The 20104-nt window shown below is 42.8% G+C and overlaps 1 protein-coding gene across 5 annotated transcripts in view; it reads right to left on the reverse strand.

Moving 5' to 3' along the window:
- Positions 1-20104, reverse strand: part of ATXN1 (ataxin 1) — a 758516-nt gene that overhangs the window by 56249 nt on the left and 682163 nt on the right. The gene's annotated exons all lie outside the window — the stretch shown is intronic.

Here is a 20104-nt window from a genome sequence, read left to right on the forward strand (position 1 = left end):
ACATAAGGAGACACCAAGCAGAGAAATTCATGCTATGTGCTTCACAAGTCAAACTAGGAGAAAGCAAGAGTGGCGCTGTGGGGAGAAGGATGGATGTATTCTTTTGAGGTCTGCTGTTGTCTCATTTTTCTACATCTACCATGGCACTTGCAGACACAAGCTGGTCTAGCCCAAGATGAGACAGAGAACTAATGTGCCTGGAGCGCACCTGATAGGAGGCAAGAAAGGGAGATACTAGGAGAAGAAAGCATAGGAAATTGCTGTGTGTGTGTGTGCATGCGTGTGTGTGTAGAGAGCAGAGCATGTTTCTGCTAGGGGGTGGGCATGGGTACATGGCTGAAATTTTGCCTAGGGTGCCTAGTACCCTTGCACCACCCTGCATTGTGGCATACTACATAGAGATTGCCAGATGCATCTAACTGAAGGATGTAATTGAAATATATCTCTTTATGCAAGGGGGAGTGGGGTGGAGGTAAAAATAAGAGAAATTGTTATGATAGTAGTTACTAATCTGGGAAGATGTCCAAGTTTTAAGCAGAACTTTTGCAGGAAGTCTAATATTAACCCACATTTCAATCATATTTTTTTCCTCGAGCTTTCCCTGTATTATAAAACTGTCCCTTGTGGGAAGCACAGCTGATGGCATGTTTGAGCTGTCATAATGTCAACATCCTGACAGTTGTCTATAGTGAGCAGGGCTGGTGAAAGCTATTTGGCATTCTAGGTGAACCTTAAACCTTGTGTCAAACCCCTCCCCACTCCCATTAATTTTCATGCCCATAGGCCACCCACATCCCCCACCCACCAAGATTTTGATAACTAAACTCAACAAGTATGATGACTCCCACCACCACCCCTCCCAGTAGAAATATGTAAAAACTAGGGAGGTGCATTTGTTTGAAACAAATGAGTAAAACATAACAAAAGGGTCCATATTCATTTCATTTATGACCCCCTGAAACAAATGGAAGGGTTCCACGAACAAAATGAATAATCTTCATCTCATTTGTTTATGTTTTACATTCATTTCTATGGCCCATTGAAGTCTATGCTGTGTACTGCTGAGAAAGAACTGGTAACTATAGCAACCATGTGTGACTTCACTTACTTGTCAGAACAGAGGCAGGAAAAATTAACAAGGAGACTAGACAGAGGACAAATCACGGAGTAGCATCTTTTTAACTAGCCTTATGGATCAAGTAACGCTGATGTCCTCTCATTATGAAGTCTGCGCATAATCAAGAAGCTCTCTATTTCCTCTCTAGCTCTCGGCAGAGAATAACTTGCTACTAAAAGCTGTTACAGAGTTTTAAAAAAGCTTACAAACTTTGGGATTTGGTACTGGTAAAGGGCTGCTTCTGTGCCATAGTAGTCACACACACTCACTGTGCTAGAAAAAGAGGTAGTATACTACTGCCGATTTCAATTTTTCTCTTCACTGGAGGAGGATCAGAGTGGAAAACAGTACAGAGATTGCAGTTGAGGCAGTGCTAGTGATTTTTTGTTTTATCTCTGGACACAGTGAAGTGAGCAATGCACTCCTAGAGACTGATGAGAAGAGTCTTGCCAAGCTGTCAGTCTTTATCTGTTAGTGTTTAACAGGATTTTTTTTGTGTGGAGTCAGTCAGAACTATGGCAAACAGCACAGCACATTTACACTGTAAACATGTCTGTGTCTGGCACAGTTTTCCATACAGTGAGTGGTACTGTGAGTGGGGATACAGTTACATTATCAATAAATTAATCTGTAATATTCAAACCCTCAGTAGGCAGTGCATTTCAACAAATTCTATCATGTCAGGATAAGAGAGAGGAGATGGCTGCAGGTTTGGCAGGGGCAGCAATAAAATAGGCAGTCCTGCACCTAAATTGAAGAAGGACGTTTTTAGGTCCAGAATGGCAAGAGACAGCGGCAGCTCAACAAAGAAGAAACTGAAATTTGCTATCATATATCACTGCCACCTATTCCTCTCCCTCTTCTTCTGGAGAAGAAAGAAAAAGTGGGAGAGTCATCCAAGACTGGCAGTAGCAGGAGAAGGGGGTCACAGAAGTACAATGCCCAAGATCAGCAGCATGGTCCTCTTTGGTTCCTACTTCTGAAGCTGAAAAGGCAGAATTTGCACCAGCTAATTCAGAGGAAGAAATCTGTCAGAGATTCTCTGAATCAGAAGGTACTGAAGAGCTAGTAGATGAAATCAATTTAGAAAGTTTAGTCAATAGTGTCTTAGTCTCCAGTGAGGTAATGGGGGAGGAAGATGATACAGACAATGTTAAGACCAATCCCCAGGAAGAGCAGGCAGCAGAGGTAGTGTGTGTAAATGATGTCCCTGGCATTTTACCTCAGGGTTCACCCTGTACCTCAGAGGCACTGCTAGGTATCTAAAAGATCTGGGGTCGGACAGGACCCCTCCCCCTATGATTTTGATAATAAACTCACCACGATTAACAGCTTCTCCCTTCTCCAAACCAAGCCTGTAAAAACACATAATTTGATATCACAATTTTAAATATTACATTTTAAATGCTATCTATCCTACATTCCTAAACAGCTGTAATCAGGGAATCATCTTATATGACTTGTAACAAGGAAACCATCCAGTTCGATCCCAGCAGGGATCCTACAACTCTCTCCACACCTGCCTCTTACCGCTGTCCATATAGAGACAGAACTTCATTGCTCATAAATCAGGAGGCACCACTACAAATATTTTGCATCATTGTCACAAAGTACCTGATCATGTATGTCAGTGGCATCTCTAGAAAGAAGGCCCTTCTATGCAATAACGACGACACTGGCCAGTTTCAACCGTCTAGTAAAATATCACTAAAATTATTCAAGAGCATCAGTCAATAAAGTTCTCTGGGAATGAAGTCTGGGGTCTATACAGGATAGAACAGAACCCCAATATAAATCCTGTAACTCAAATTCTACAGCATCTTACATTCACAGAAGCTCTCTCAAAGGATGCAGAGCAGAACTAGAACATTTCCCCTTACCACTCGCCTTAAAAAATAATATTCAAATTCTGGTGTCACCTCACTATAATAGCAAAAATTAGCACACCTCAGTAACATTGTATAATAATTCAAAACCCTGCAAAAATGTACTCAGAATCTATAACAAACCTGCCATACAATAATACACTAGCTTTCCAGATTCAAAGAATAACAACCTTACCCTTGAAAAGGGATCACTGCAAATATTCCACCAAACCCTAAAACACCAATAAATTTATCTATTTATTTATTTACTTAAAAACTTTTCTATACCATCGCAATGGTTTACAAGTAGGCACATAGACTAAGGTAAGTAAATGTAGGATATCGTACATTCTAACAGGTGCCAATAAAGTTCGGTTACAATTTCATAAATAAAATCATTATTTGAGTAATGTTGGTCATGTCCAGGTGTATTATTGAGTTACTATCGCTTTGAAATATTACTTCTTAAATGTAGGATTGAGTAAATTCATTCTCATCTGCATTACCCTGTACTTTCATTCTCTACCCTCCACACTCTTTAGTGAAGGCTTTTTTTAAAGAGCCATGTTTTTAGATTTTTCTTAAAAGTTTTGAGATTATTCTGTAATCTGAGTTCAGGGGGCATCGTGTTCCATAGTATGGGCCCAGCCCATAAATCTCCTATTAAGAAAACTGAATAAATCATGCTGCTATGCATCCCTACACAGAAACTATGTGCTAACAGAATACCTCACCTTGGTCACATATGCAGAACAGACACCATAACATATAAAGAGAAATGTGCAGTCAAAACCTAAACTGGAAACCGCAAAATACTAAACTCTGAATGGAGCACAACAATGGAAAAAAAAAAAAAGAAACATCACTATTCCTCGTTAAACATCAAATACAATCAAGAAATATAAAACATCAACCATACCAATAATTAAAATATGTCAAATCAGCTGATAAATATCAAATTAAAAATAAATACAAAAAAATGTAAAATATTTACCAAACACCAATAAAATATTTCAAAACAGCAGACACATCAAATAACACCCAATTATTAAAACCAATAAGGATTTAAAAAAGTACCCCATTCTGCATACCTGGGAACTTTAGATTTCAAGTCAACATAAGATTGTCATAGATTGGAGGGGACTGTGCAAACTTTACCCTCTCTCACACATACACATACATACACACACACACAGTTTCACTTTCTTTTTTACACACACACACACACAGAAGCAGACTCACTCTCTCTCTCTCTCTCTCTCTCTCTCAAATACACACACACACAGGGAGTTTTTCTCTCAGGCTGTCTCATACACACAGAGTCTCTTTCACACACACAACCAATCTCTTTCACACTTTCTCTGTCTCTCTCACACATTCAAGCAATCCCTTTTTCACTCACACATACAGTCATACTCTGAAATTTTCTCTCATCTTTGGCTGCTGGTTGTAGTGAAAGGCCAATGACCCCACAGGGCCTTTTCTTCAGCTGCTAGGAAACACTGGCAACCCTGCAGGGCCTCTTCTTCGGCCATCGGCTGCAGGGAAATGCTGGTGGCCCTGCAGGGCCTCTTCTGCTCTGCCTGCGGCTAGAAATTTGGGGCACCAAGGAAGAGACTCTGGCCATGGGACCCATGTGCCCAATGCTAATGATGCCTCTGCCTGCAGGGCCTCTTCTTCAGCTGCTGGCTGCAGGGAAATGCCGGCAGCCCCACATGGCCTGTTTTTCAGCCGCTGGCTACAAGAAAATGCCAGAGGCCCAGCAGTGCCTCTTCTGCTCTGCTTGTGGCTGGAATCTTGGAGCGTCGAGGAAAAGACTTGGAGCATGGCTCCGCCAGCATCAGCCTCCACGGATGTAGAGAAGGGATTGTGGAAGAAATTCCCGATCTGGAGGTAGAACCCCTATTTTGCTCAGTGTATTCACTGCAGGATGGATATCAGTTGAGGGAAGCAAGTGGAGTATCTCACAAATGCTAGTATGCAGTATCGTATGCAGAAGCAGCAGCCGCTAGCATTGGCAGCAGGAGAGGTTGGCAGTACTAGCCCGGGGACTCCTTTCTGCCACTCCAAGTAAAAACCCAGAGGAAAGGGGTTGAAAAAGGGAAGAACGTTCCCCAAGCTGATCCCACGGCCCCTTCTAGCAGTCAGGTGGCAGGCCAGAAGTCCCCCAACCATGTGTCTGAAACAGTAACCCATCATAGAGGAAATGAGGTGGTATTCTGTAGCACTTTCCTGGGGCAAGAGACAGGCAGCATCTAAAATAGTAAGAAAGAACATCCAAGAAATGCTTGCCCTTGATGACCAGCCTCTGCAGGTAGTGGAGAACATGGACTTTAAGGGTCTGCTGCATGTGTTAACCCCCAATTACAAAGTGCCCTTCCGTACTACATTTAATAAGAAGGTTATCCCCAGCCTGTACAACCAATGATGTGCCTGCATGCAGGTGCAGCTGACTAAGGCAGAGGGGAGAAGCAGGCATTTCACCAGCAATATCTGGACCAGCATACTCTTACCTCTCCCTAATGGCACATTGTTTGGACATGGCTGAAGCAGGTGCAAGCAGCAGCTCTGGCGGAGTCAGAACATCATGATGCAGGTGGGTTTTGCTGCACATCCAGTTGATGTAGAGCTCCCACACCTGGTGTAATAGTCTGTCAGCCTTTAGAAAGCTGCTGGAGGGTTGGCAGCTAGACCAGAAAGGCAGGAATCTTCAGGCAGATTCCTTTGTGGCAGTCTGTGGTACAAATATGGTAAAGGCAATAGAAGATAGGTGCTTTCAGGGTATTTGTTGCTTTGCATACTTATTGCTTCTAGCCATGAGTGGTGCCCTGGGATTGGGCACAACAATGAAGGGAATCCATTACTGAAGAACCTGCTAGAGAGGTGCAGGAAAATAGGGCATTTCCATAGAAGCATGAAGGTGGGGCAGATTCTCTATGAGAAGCAGGAAGAATATGGGATGCCTCAGAAGCACCTGATTCAAGATGTTGGCGCCCACTGGAATTTTACCTATACGCTGCAAAGGTTAGTGGAGCAGTAGGCAGTGACACCCCTTCATGATCTGTCTCTGGAAACAGACAGGTATGCATTGTCCCCTGGGGCATCATATCTGAGTAGTGACGAGGGAGCTGGTACAAATGCTGAAGCTCTTCAAGGATGCCATGGAGGATCTGAGTTCTAGAAGCGCCATCCTGGGCGGGGTCATCCCTATAGTAACTATTCTAGAAGAAATGTTAGATGCCTTCCGTGAGCAAGAGAGAATGGAAGCGGAGGTGTTACAGTTTCTGGATTCTTAGTAGCAATAGGTGCCAGAGAGACTGAAATCTGTCACACAAAACAATATATACATGCTTACTACACTCTGTGATCCACGGGTGAAAGGGAGTCTTGTTCTCCAGTCACAACATTTCATATTCATGAAGGAGATGCTGGTAACTAGGATGTGTGAACAGATGTGCTAGAGGCAGGGGCAGAGTTGGCATGTAGCACTGGAAAGAGTGGCCACCTCAGAAAATAGTGCAAGAAGGAGCAGAATCTTGTCAGCTACTACTTCCTCCTCCACCTCAATACCACATTGCCCACAAAGAACTTTCTCGCCACAGCTAAAGCGGCTAGTTGCAGAGACCCTCAGCCCACCCTAGTAAAGGAGGCCCCAGTATGCTAAGTTGCAAAGCCCCTTCAGAACATGGACACAGATGCACTTGGAAATTGGGCATATAAGTCTGCATTGTGGCCAGACCTAGACAAGGTGGCTCAGCAATATACCTTTCCTACCTACCAACCAGCATGCCCAGTGAATGCGTCTTCTCAATGACAGAGGGCATTGTTAGCTCTCATTGCTCAAGGCTGGTGCCAGAGTTGATGGAAACCTAATCTTTCTAAAAATCAATCTGCCTTTGCTTGGGTTTCCATAATTTTCATGCGAGTAGCAAGATGCCTGAAAGCATCTTGAAGGCTTTGCTGATGTTCTGCCTACCTACCATGCCCCGATATTCCACCTCAGGGGTCTTGCTGCTACTGCTCTGCCTGCCATTCCCCACATGTACGATCTTAGAGGTCTTGTTGCCATATGCCTTGTCCCAGATGTAGCAACCTACGGGTTTTGCCACTACCACTCTGCGTACCTACTTTGCCCATGATATACCATTTTGATGGTCATGCTGTTAATATGCTTACCTGCCATGCTTATTATGTATCAGCATGAGAGTTTTAATGCCTCCTTATTAGCTATTTGGATCTCAGCCTAGTTCTCCCACCCTGTTTGTTGGTTATACTGGGGTGTTTTGATCTCAGAAAAAAAATGTGAAAAAAATTAAAAAAATACAAGTTTCTCCTCCCACCTCACCTCTTTTCTGGTCTTCATTCTGTTTTAACCCTCAGGGTGCCTAATAAAAGTTACAGAAACTTTGAGATAAGTTTTCCATGCCAGGCTCCATCTGATGATGTCATCCATTTGTGAGGACTACTGTGCTGCTTGTCCTAGGAGAGTACATAGTTCTACCAAAAAGTCACTCAGAACCTATATAACAAACCTGCCATATCCCCGGGTGTGGTGTGCTCCCCGACAAGGTCATAAAATGATGTGTTGTTTCTCTTCAGGCTGGTATCTTCCCAGGCTAGCTGTTACAGTTTCTTCTTTTCGGGGCCTAGATTCTTGGTTGAACGGGGGGTGGGGGGGATTACTCCCAGGGCCCCGCGTGCTAAGGGTGACTCTACGAGTCCCTTGTAATGGTCCCTAGGGAGGGGAAGGTGTATGTCCCAGTGTGTGCTGAAGGTGCCAAATAAAGTCAATGGAAGCACTTTGTTAGTGTCCAAACAAATTTTTACTGTCGCAAATACGTGAAATTAGCACAATACTGGTCCACAGCACCACAGAATGTTCTTTTTACAGTCCTCTCCCTCAATCTGTGCAGGAATTTCGGTTGCCAGAGCCAGGGGAATTTCTACCCTCCAGGGCTTTGAAAAAGAAACCCCAGGTGGGCAGGGGGTCATTTACCTGGGCAGGAAGACCCCTCCAACTGGCAAAAATACAAAGTGTCAGTCTCTGCATAGAGAGATAAATTCTCTCTCTCCTCAGGGGTCTTGAGAATCACCAGATGGGTGTCCCTTTTTTTGATGGTATGCTTTGTCTTTACTCACTGTTAGATGACTCAAATCTTTTTGCTATAAGGCAATCCTTAGTTCTTTCTTCAGATTCCTGATGGCTCCAATAAGCCAATAAGGCCATTACCACAAAAAAATATACTCAAGAGAGAATCTCCTACCAGACAGGTTGTATACTGGTTGGGTAGAAACCCTCCTGACCCTGGCCAGGACCACCAAACAAGGCTTGCTTGGCTCCTCTGACTGGGCGTGGGAAGAAAAAAAACCCCTTAACTCTCTCTACCTCCAAACTCTGTTCTATACTCAAAGGACTGTCTCTCTAGCAGTAACCAGAGCCCTGCTTTTTAAAGTTCATCAGAGGAATGGTCATTTCAGGTTCTGCAGAAGGAGGGGATGCATATATGAATGAATCCTCCCCCCACTTTCATCCTGCACTAGGCTAGCTGACACTTGACACCCAGGAAATAATTATAACACAACTGAGTGTCTGTTACACTAAAATAGCACTAGTTCCCAGAATTCAAACAGCAAAAACCCTACCTAGGAATAGGTTACAATACAAACATTACATCAGGCCCTGCTGGCATTACTATTCTTCCCAGCAAGGAAAAGACATGACCCAGTGATTAAAACAATGGATTAAAAACCAGAGAAATCATGTTCCCCACTGACACTCTTTGTAACATTGAACAAGTTGCTTTATCGACCATTGCTTCAGGAACCCACTTAGACTGTAAATTCGTTTCGTTGGGGCATGAATTTATTATACCTGAATTCTAAAAATACTGTAAGCCACCTTGATCATTTGGAAAGGTGAGCTAACAATCCAAATGTATTATTAGCTATACACCTCATTTTGGGAAAACAGTGCAAGCAGGAATATTCAGAAACTACAGAATACCTTTGTTAGTCACACACACAGACCACAGAAAATCCCTCGTCAAATACAGAATAAATGACCACAAATTATAAAGAGAAATAAAGAGCAAAAGTGAACTCTTACCTACTCCAGCCTGACTCTCATCCTCACCTCACCTGTTTCCTGCAAGTGAGGAAGAGAAATAGGGGGAAGGGGCTGGATTTAGGGAGCAGATTGGCTCTTCTTTACCTCTGTCTGCTTCAAATTCACCCCTCCCCTCCTATTCCCTGCAGGGAAATAGGAGGGGAGGAGTTAAGAGCAGGAAGCAGAAGGTTGTTCTCTGCTGCCAGGTAATAAGGTAAGCTAGGCAGTACACTCATGTTAGCACCTAGTTACCTGCATTTATTTTTTTTTTTTTTGTGTGTGCAAACTTCACTTAGGATTGCCAACTCACTGGAGGTCGATCCAGTCCTGGTTTTGCCAATTGCATGCATGGAGTTGTAGTTCTGTTTGTCTAACAGAAATCAATGGAACAATCTGAACTACAATTCTATGCATGTAACAGAGGAAATCCTGGACTGGATCAGCCTGTTCAGTCTATCTGGGGTGAGCTGGCAACCCTAATTTCACACTTGATTTAACAAGGAGTGTTTGCACACAAAAATGTGCGCACAATCATATGCTATCGTGTATGTACCAATTAGCACTCCTTCATGCAAATCCTATGCCAACAAAGGCATTACCTATTACTTCCAAATGCAGAGAAGTGCACTGGCTCAACTCATAATTTTTAGCACTGGAAGTTTTATTCCTGGTCAGAGGCTAGTTTTTGTCTATAGGCAGATGCTGGAATTCTGGTACTGGGATTTATGCACAGAAAACATGCTTTGTGCAAAAACATTTTCTGTGCACAAAATATGATTTATGAGCAGAAAATATGCTTGCTATACACAAAACATGCTTTGAGTGCACAGCTGTGCACAAAACATATTTCCTGCACATAAATCATCTTTTGTGTGCATAAAAAAAGGTGAATACAAAATTGTCCAGGGGAAGAAAAAAAACCAAGAGAAAAAGAAAAGCAAAAACCAAAAATAAACTGCAGTGCGGCAACAGTAAGGCTTTTTGTGGGGAGAGTGGAGCAATTTACCTGCTTCCCCTCCCAGAGCAGCTGGCGTGGAAGGAGGTGGGAAGAGCTGCAGTCCAGCAGAGCAGGCGTTGCAAAGAGCATTGCTGATTTTGTTTCCTTGGCCACCGGTGTTTAGGGTGCAGAAGAGTCGTCACGGGAATTCGGAGCCTTTTTCCCTTCCATTCCCTGAAAGTTTAAATGTGCGCTTTGCCTGTGCAAAAGGCAGAGCTCACATATTTAACCGCTGTGTGTCCACATTTTTAAAACTCCCCATGCATTAGCATAATGTTATGTTTATTGCATTGGAAGTTAAATATTTTTTTTAGCATGTGGCTTGAGAAACTCTGTGCTGAATTGCAGCCCACGGTTTTATTGCATGGCTTACTACGTTGGGCCCTGAGATTGGGGGAGCTATCTAATGGTCAGCAGGGCAGAGTTCTGTGTGCTCCTGCACAGCTAGTGTCACCTCAAAACTGCTGTGCTTCAGGCAGTATCTAAGTCTGCCTTACAATAGCTGCATCATGTCTCTATCAACAAAATCAGAACCAGTGCTGGGAACCCGACACCATTAACCTTCATTTGCAACTACCTGGAGATTTTTTCCTTTATTTTACCAGACTCCTCCACTGTTCCTAGTTTGCTCATTGCAGCAATAGTTCAAAGGCTGGAAGCCATGTGCCAGAAGCCTGTATCAGGTGTTGCCCTTACTGATGACCATTACTCCCTCCACCCCTCCCTCGAGGCTGAGAGCACTGCCTCTACTTTATTCCCAGCCCCAGCCGACTGTAGGTGCAGAAAACTCGATCTGAAAATAGAACCAGAAACCGTACATAAGTCACTGGATTGGCCTATCGTTGGATATTTCTTATGTTGATCCAACAAAAAGTATCAGCAGATGCAAAAAAAAAAATTATTGAGGAAAATATCTGAGCACCTGAGTCATCCACACAGATCTAAACAGCTTTGGTCTTTTATTCAGCCATTGCCGTGGGGTGATCCAACCAAGTCCCAGGCGGACATCACGCACAAGGGTTGAAATTTCAGCCCCCCTCTCTGTTTTGCAGAATATATACCCAGCTGTCTCTATGAAAACAGTTCCCTCGCTCGGGGTGGATACATTTCTCAACTAACTCCAGGGGCTGAGCTTGCCAATCCTGCGGCATGCCAGCAACAGAAGTTGAGACGCCTGCAGACCAACAGGAAGCCACAGAGAGAGACAGCCGAACAGTCCATTCATTGACGAAGAAATGAAAATTTACATTCCAACTTTGCAATCCTCTCATGTGCACTTTTAAACATAACATGCTCTGACAAAATTAAAATGTGGCCGGACTTCACGGGCTGGCAGAATTTAGGGCAAACTCTAACCTTGGCTTTAGCAGTTTTTCAAGCAGAGATAGGCTGCAGATTTATGGTTCTAGAGACTGAGTACACACCACACCTATGATCATCATCATGACTTGTTTAGTGCACACCACATGGATGCATCTGGGTATTTACCCATGGGAGGGGATTCGGCAATCACAATCCGAAGATCTGAAAACAAACTGATCTGAAAAATCACAGTTAAAATAAGAATCTCCCTCAGAATAAACGAGTAAGAAACTTCGTCAGAAGAAAGGAATAGCTGTATTTCCCTATATCTGGTGTCAGGACACATATGAATAGACACACCACCCCTAATTTCCTGCGGCAGCTCAGGGGTAGATTTTTATGAAATTATGCAGCACATTTGTATATTAAATAAAGCAAATTTTATGTTCTTTAACAAAATTGAAGATGTTTCTGACCGCGTATGTTTGGATAATTTGTTTTGCTAGAGTTTTTTCTTGGATGGGGTTAATGGAATCTTAGTGATTGATGCAGAGAAGGGGATGAGATCACAGAGATGAGGCAGAATAGAAGTGAGAAAGGGGAAGGGTGTTTCAGGAAAGGGGTAGAGGAAGGAGGATGAATGGAGAATGGGCTGACCAGAGATCAGGGGAGAAAGGACCAATGGAAGGAGGGAAAGCGGTAGAGGAGTTAGGAGATATGGGATTGGAGGAGATTTTCTCTCTCTCACTCCCACTTCCCAACCAGTGAAGATACTTCCTCTCTCACACCCACAACTTTGATGCAAGTCTCTCTCCCATCGCACTGATGCCCTCTCCCCTCTCTCAAATGCAAGTTGATTCTCCCTTAATTTCCTAGTCAATCTTTCCCCATCCCTGCCAATTATATTCCCCACATTTGATGATCCCTCACTCAGGCAATTTTTCTCCCTCCCCATCCCTGAGCCAGCTGGCAGGAGGAAGAGGATTAGGAGGAGAGTGGTGATGTCTCAGGTTGTGGAATCAAGCTTGCAGTTTGAAAATGCAGGGGGACATTATAGTGCAGCATGGTTCATACCACAAGCCAGGCCTTGGTGGCAGAGAATGACACAGACTAATTCACTGATGCATTCCTCTTCTGCTGTTAGTTCAGTGCTGAGGATAATCAGCACTGGGGTGACAGGTGAGGGGAGGAAAGGATTGGAAGGCATTGATTATCACCATTCCAGGAGGACCTGGAAATTCTGCAGCAAGAGACAGATTTTGCGGTCTTTGCTATGGCATCTCAGGAGACCAGTGACTCTGCGGATACTCATTTTAACATATATATATATATATATATTTATACCAAAATTCAATTAAGAAAACATGTAAGAAAGAAAGTAATTAAGTCAACCACTAAACCAAAATAAGCATCCTTCATAATTAAAAAAAACCAAAACTTTCAAATTCAGTAAATGTACTTTTTTTTTTTTTTTTTTTTTTTACAAGAATTGCAGAAAACAAATGTTGTCTTCGTAAACCTGCACACACATAACATGCACATCAGCCTTAATGCAAGCCTTGGAAAAACCCCCACACTCATTAACACCTTTTCAATAAACACACTTTCAAAACCTTTTTCTCCTGACAGCTAAATTCATTTAAAAGAAACACCCCAGCAATCAGGCTAAAAACAGTAATCTCACTCTAAGGAAACTTAAAATCACACAGACACATTTAACAAAATAACTTTTAAAAACAGCTAATTCAAAATACTGCCATGCAGATTAAAAAGAAGCAAAGACCCCTTACTAAAATCAATGACATACAGTATCTGTTTACTATTGTTGTGTGCCATGGATGGCCATGGCCGCAGCGGCAGCTTCCGGGGAGGCTCCTGACTCTGTGCCCGTCGCTCCGGCGTGGGTCCCCGGGATGGCCGCCTGGTGGGGAGCCGTCCCTGCTCCTCCCTCACGGCGTCGGGCAGTCTTTCCTCCGCGGAGGAAATCCAAGATGGCTGCCGCCATCTTTAGGCGCGAGGCTGCGCCTCCTCATTAGATTTAAAGGGACCTGATCCCTTTAACTACCTACAGCTGTTCCCTATGAGCCAGAGCAGAGGAAGTATAAAAGGAGGCTTCCTCTGCTCATTCCTTGACTTGGCAACGTTCCACGTAGTCAGGTCTGCTTGCTTCAGTGAGTTCTTGTACAATGGATCCTTGTTCCTGTCTCGTCTTGGTTTTCCTGGTTCCTGACTTCGGATTGGCAAGCGGTGATTCCTGGTATGTGACTTCGGACTGGCAAGCAGCGATCCCTTGGTGTAAGACCTCGGACTGGTAAGCGACGACCCTCTGGCACTTGACTTCAGACTTCCTCTGGACCATTGTCTCCAAGGGCCCACCTAAGTGGGCTCCTCCCGGGGGACCGCGGGCTTCCAGTGGCGAAGACTTAGTTGCCTCCTCGACATCACGTCTCCTCGTCTGCCTCCACCGCCACCTCAGTCTCCAGTGCCGAGGGTCAGCCGGTCGCATCTTCTGTTCTGCCTCGCCACCCGACGGGAGAACCTACGGATCCACTTCCTCAAGTATACCATCCTCCCGTCGGTCCAAGAGTTCACAAGCCTGAGCATAACAACTATTGCCTCAATTCTGCTATGCACAAAATTAACGCTCTGCAGGCAGCATCAAATAATTCTACCCTCACAGCCCGCTCAAAAATCTTTTTTTGTAGCAAAAGAGACACATCTCCAGATATTAAAAACAGAATATAAATAAAATAAATAAATAGATAAATATTTGACTACTTGCACAGTTCTGCTCAGGAAGTGTGCAGAATAGAAACTTATTTACTTTTAGATCTTCTTTCTCCTTTTGGGGTTCCAGATCGTTCAGAATCAGAGCTGGGAGCCTTCATTTACAACTAAACAGGGATTTTTTTCCCCCCACTATTTTATACTCCTCGTCCAGTGACGATCCTCGGCAGGGGGGGGGGGGGACATACAAAAAGGATCTTTCTGGATCTCTGCAATCACGAATCCTAAAGCCAGCCACTTAGTGCCGCCATTGTGCAATGACTATGACTCTCCACCAGGACCTCAGCATCGCCAGCCCCAACCGTCTTGGTGAGTGGAAGACCTTGGCTAAGAATCGAACCCCACATCCCCTCACAGGGCAGCATGCAGCACTGACAATGATCCATCAGACGGCCCAAGAAGCGGCATCTATCAGGGTCACTTTTCAAATCACGTTAGGGCCTTGCCTGTGATTAATAACGCGTCGCGAGATGCGTATGCAAATAAAAAAATGTTCCCCAAATGGGAGGAGTTTGGGCAGAGTAAATTAAAATGTGGGGTGCTTAGTGTTGCGTGCGATAGCGTAACGCACATTATCGCGGGTTTTAGAGCTGGAAATAACTACACCTTTTTACCTGCAGTGCAATACGCCCAAAACGGGATTTGAGCTAAAAATTGCAAATCACGTTTCAGAGAGAGAGAATGCCTCTGGGGAGGCACACATATTAGTCAACTTTTTATACCACTGTAGGAGGGGCAACCAGTAGCTCGTGGTGAGGTTTTGGTGGTGGCCTAGGTTTTGGGGGGCAGTTTTACATACATAGTCAGGGGTACGAACAGCACAGTACACATCAGTGAAGATCTAATGTGATTTGAAGTGAGGAAAGGTGCACAAAGATGAGATTAGTACATTGTACTCAAACTAGTTTGTTGTGTTGCGGTATCTGGAAAATTACATTAACCTTGCCCGCCCTTTTTTTTTTTTCTTTTTTTTAATCGCAGGCGCTATTCTTGTAAAATTTATAGCAAAATGATAAATCTAGTTCTATATTCTTTAAGAAAAATAACTATTGGCAAGGAATTTCTTTATCAGGCTGAAAAGCTGATGGCTCTGAAAATTCGACAAAATTATTAAAATAGCATCCAGATGATCACTCAGATGCAACTCAACATGAACCATGGCTTGAAAGGCAATAAGCTATTTGTAGCTTTGGTCTGCACGGAAACAAGAGTTTGTATTTGCTAAACAGGGTCATTAAGATAAAAAAAAAAAGATCAGAACCACCCTCTTTATAGAGATGGAAAATCCAGCTGCATTTAGGTTTGTGGCTTGATAGCTCAGCTACATGAACATAAGTACTAAGCTGGCTCAGACCACGATCCATCGAGCCTAGCATCCTTTCTCAGACAACAGATCCCAAAATGTAAACCTATTTCCTGTTACTTGCTTATCAGGAATAACAATAGCTTTCATTATTCTACCTGGCTAACAATGTTTTATGGACTTTTCCTCCAGGAACATATCCAAACCTTTTTCAAATCCTGCTATGCTAGTCACCTTGCCCTCATTCTCTGACAACAGATTCTACAGTTTAATTGTGTACAGAGTGTAACTTGCCAGTGCTTATGCTTGTATTTATTTTCTTAGGCTGCTATCCATTTTTCCAATGATGCCTTTTTTGTTTCACTGCTTCTTTCACCTCACTATTAAAGCAGTCATTTGGTCTTCCTTTGACTTTTTTAAATGCATGGAATACATTTTATCTGGGCTTCCAAGATGGCCTTTTTAAACAATGTCCACACCTCATGCAAACTTTTAACCTTTGCAATGGTTCCTTTTAGTTTTTTTTTTTATAACTAAATTCCTCATTCTATTATAACAACTCTTTTTAAAGTTATATGCTACTACAGTAGTTTTACTTAATGTCTTCCCTCCAGTGATTATGTCAAATTTAATTGCATTATGATTGTTATTGGTTAGCAGCTCTGCTACAGTAAACCCTTGCAGTAGTTCGTATGTTCCACTGAGTACTAGATCTAAAGTCCCTGATTGGTTCTAGGAGCAGCTGTTCTTTATAATATGCTTTGTTTTGAAACTGGAATATTTACAGCTTACTTGGATTTACTAGGCTCCATTTAGTACAAATATTTTAAGCAGTTTTGTTGAAATGTTTATGTGAATGAAGACAATTTCTGCTATGACTTTTTTCAGATTCTCCCAACTCATTCGGTACAGGGTGGTAAGGAAGATTTCTTGTGCTCACAGATGCTCGACCACCTGATCTGTCACTTTCCATAGCAATCAAAAGCATCTAGATGTCAAATAAGCATCCAAATCAGAGCCATTCATGTGCCAGTTCTACCAGCCAGTTCCTAAATCACAGGCCAAGTCATAATCAGCTAAAACTACAGAAAGCCCAGTTATGCAGGGCCTAGATTCAGTACAAGCACCACTGGATCAGAGTTGACTGTGGTTGAATAATTTGTGGCAAATCAAATTTTCCACAATTTTATTAGTTATGAACTAATCCGAAAGGTCTAGTTAATCACTAATCCTTATATCTATCTGTACACCATTTATTTATTTACACCATCTAATTTTCTGCTATTTCCACATTGTTCAATGCGGAGTACAAAATTACATACATAATAAAATGCAGATTTTAAGAATAGCTTCTACCATTATGTCTGGCACCAACGTTAGGCTCAACAGTCTGTAAGTTTCCTGGATCACTCCTAGAGTCCTATTTATTGTGGTAGGACATGTATTCCACACATTCAATAAACAAGAAATGGTTAAATTTGGCCTTTGATTAAACTGGCTGCAGCAAAAGAGTGCTAGAGTTGCACAGACAAAAACATTAATTTGTGGGTCCAGGTGAAGTTACTTAAGGATCTATGCAAAGAACATATTCTGGGTTCTCCAGGTTGGGAGGGGAGGGCCTGGTAAAGAGGTTAAAACTGTTGGCGTCCTGTGGCAAATCATAGGTGATTGGCTTTAAAGAAGTCAACAGAATTATTGTCATCTGCTTCAAACTATAATTTTCAATATATATATATATATATATATATATGAGAAGATACACATAATGATAGCTATTTATATGCTTATTGCTGATAAGGGAGGGAACAGCGATGATTCAGTGCCTTTCATTATGCATCCTACATGTTAGTAATTTCACAAATAATAGCAGCTCAATGGATTCAAACAGATAGGTCACATGATCAAGCCATGCGCTGCAAAGGAGCTTTTCAAGATATTGGTTGAAACTTTTGAGCTGTTGCCTGGCAAAAGATAACTCCCAACTGCCAACAGCATTCTCCAAGCCAATGTTGCCAATTTAGGGGGTCATTCTCTAAAGGGATCGCACGCGATACCTAAATCGGGGCGGAGTTGGCCCCGGAAGAGGAGGAGTCGGGGCGGCACCAGGGCTGACGCTGTGGAGACATCGCTGGTGGTGAAAGGTAAGGACCCTTATCACCGCCAGTTTCGCGCCGAATAACTACAGCTTTTATGGTGTAGTTATTCGGTGCAAAAACTGGCAGCCAGCGCACCGAAGTGGTGCGATGGCTGCCGGCTTTCGCAGGCCTGCCCCCCACTTCACCCCCCTGCCCCCCCTTACTGCCGGATTCTCTAAGGTCTGCGACCTTAGAGAATCCAGGCCTTAGTGATTTTGTAACTAGATTTGGCAACTAATGGAAGGTGGCAGGGAGCAAGTTTAGCTATTTTTGAATTATTTAGTTATAAATCTGGAGAATTTTTAACAGCTCTAAAATCTCCATTGGGATCCCTACTAACAGAGCATGTTTGGAAGCAGGAAAGTGTCTGTATCTTTCCTCCTTTGAAATATCTATTCCCACCGTCCAATCATGTGTGGGAAAGGCCAGGAATCAGAAGCGCAATGTGGGACACCAGTAGCCCATGAGAAAGCACAGTAGATAGTGAACTTGAAAGCAACCTTAGTCAATGCAAAAAAAAAAAAAAAAAAGGTATAAAATCATACATCTGGAACACAAAACCTATTATCAATCTATGCTTCAATAAACTGGTTAGTCTATAAGATGCCACCAGACTCCTGTCATATTTTGCTACACCAAACTAATACTGCTATCCCTTTGAAGATTTTTCATTATCAATTCAGAGGACTGAAAACTACCAAAAAGAACAGAGACCTAGAAGTAATGACAGATGATTTGAACATTGCCAGTCAATGTAATAACGCAGCAGGGGAAGCTAACAGTATGTCTGGATGCATAATGAGAGGTACTGTATCACCAGCAGGAGAAAAAAGATAACAGTGGCCTCACAAAAGGCACTAGTGAGACCCCACATTGAATACTGTGGTCTGGTTTGAAGGCTGTATTTTTATAAGGGCATGGAAAGAACAGAAGCAGTTCAGCGGAGGTGTCACTAAAATGATGCAATCTGCAACATATACCCCCCTTCAGAGAAAAACTTAAGGAACTAAAAAATGTACTCTCAGGAGGAAAGAAGGGAATGGGGAAATATTACAAAAATTCAAATATTTAGCAGGCTTCAATCAAGTACAAGAATACAGCATTTTCCATAGAAAAAGAAACTCAATGACAAGGGGTCATGGAGGCCCATAGGCACAATAAGGAAATATTGCTTTACCGAGTGGGTAATAGATGCTGGATGTTTATTGAGTATCCTGGCTGTGGTATCATCTAGAACAGCGGTTCTCAACCTTTCTTCCACTGTGACATACTTGACGGATGATGCTCACATGTGTGACACACTGCACATTAAATTCTGCAGTTGAAGTTTAAAAATTCTAAATATTTTATTCTTAAAAATGATGCAAGAGAGAAAATATTCTTTATGTTCAATAACTGCTTGTAAAAAAATAATTATTAAATTTGATTACTTTCACAAAAGTTTGAATCTTCACTTAATTTATTAATAAGAAACCTAGGACTGTTTTGATTCAGGGTGGAACAGTAAACAAACTCTGGTGCATCTCACTGTCAACTTCAAGAAGTTCTTATCCCTTCTGGAGTTTATATAGAGTAGAGTAAGGATGTTAGCATAGAACATAGTAATATAGCATTATCGGCAGAAAAAGACCAAATAATCCATCCAGTCTGCCCAGCAAGCTTCTCATGCCAGTAACCACTCCCTTATCCCCATGTGTCTGTTAAGGATAGTAACTGCCGCTCCATGCAGGTTACCCCCATGCCTTATATTAAGGATAACAATACTTACAAGCAAAACCATGCAACTGTCAAACCCATAACAAAATTACAGCAACATTTTTAATTGATGAGCAGCCTTCCTGATAATTCAGGCAATGCTGTTACAGTTATAGAAACATAGAAATGACGGCAGAAGAAGACCAAACGGCCCATCCAGTCTGCCCAGCAAGCTTCACACATTTTTTTCTCATACTTTAAGCATAAGTTAAGCAACTCTGCTGCCTCCTAGGACAAGCAAAATGGTAGTCCTCACAAATGGGTGAAATCGTAGCTGGAGGGTGCTCCCGAACAAACCAAACCAACAGACATCAAACCAGATGCCAACGGGCACAATAACCTCGGTGCTGTTGGTCGCAGAGGGAGACAGCCTGAACCCGAAGAAAGGGCCCAAGGTAGGGAGAGTTGGTTTTCATGGCTAAAAGAGATTACGGAGGACCGACTGAAAGAAACTGCTGTCATGTCGACCATCTTTGTCCAGACAGTAATGAGAGATGAAGGTGTGGCGGGAACCCCAAGTCACCACCCTGCAGATCTCATTCATGGGTATCACACGCAAGTAAGCCACCAAAGCTGACATTGCTCGTACAGAATGAGCTTTGACATGGTCTCAGGCTGTAGTCCTGCTTGTGTGTGGCAGAATGAAATACAATTTGCCAGCCAGTTTGACAAGGCCTGCTTGGACACTGCGACTTCCAGTCTGTTCTTATCAAAGGAGACAAACAGTTGCGTGAACT

The sequence above is a fragment of the Rhinatrema bivittatum genome, chromosome 2, assembly GCF_901001135.1.
Source record: "Rhinatrema bivittatum chromosome 2, aRhiBiv1.1, whole genome shotgun sequence".
Lineage (NCBI taxonomy): Eukaryota > Metazoa > Chordata > Amphibia > Gymnophiona > Rhinatrematidae > Rhinatrema > Rhinatrema bivittatum.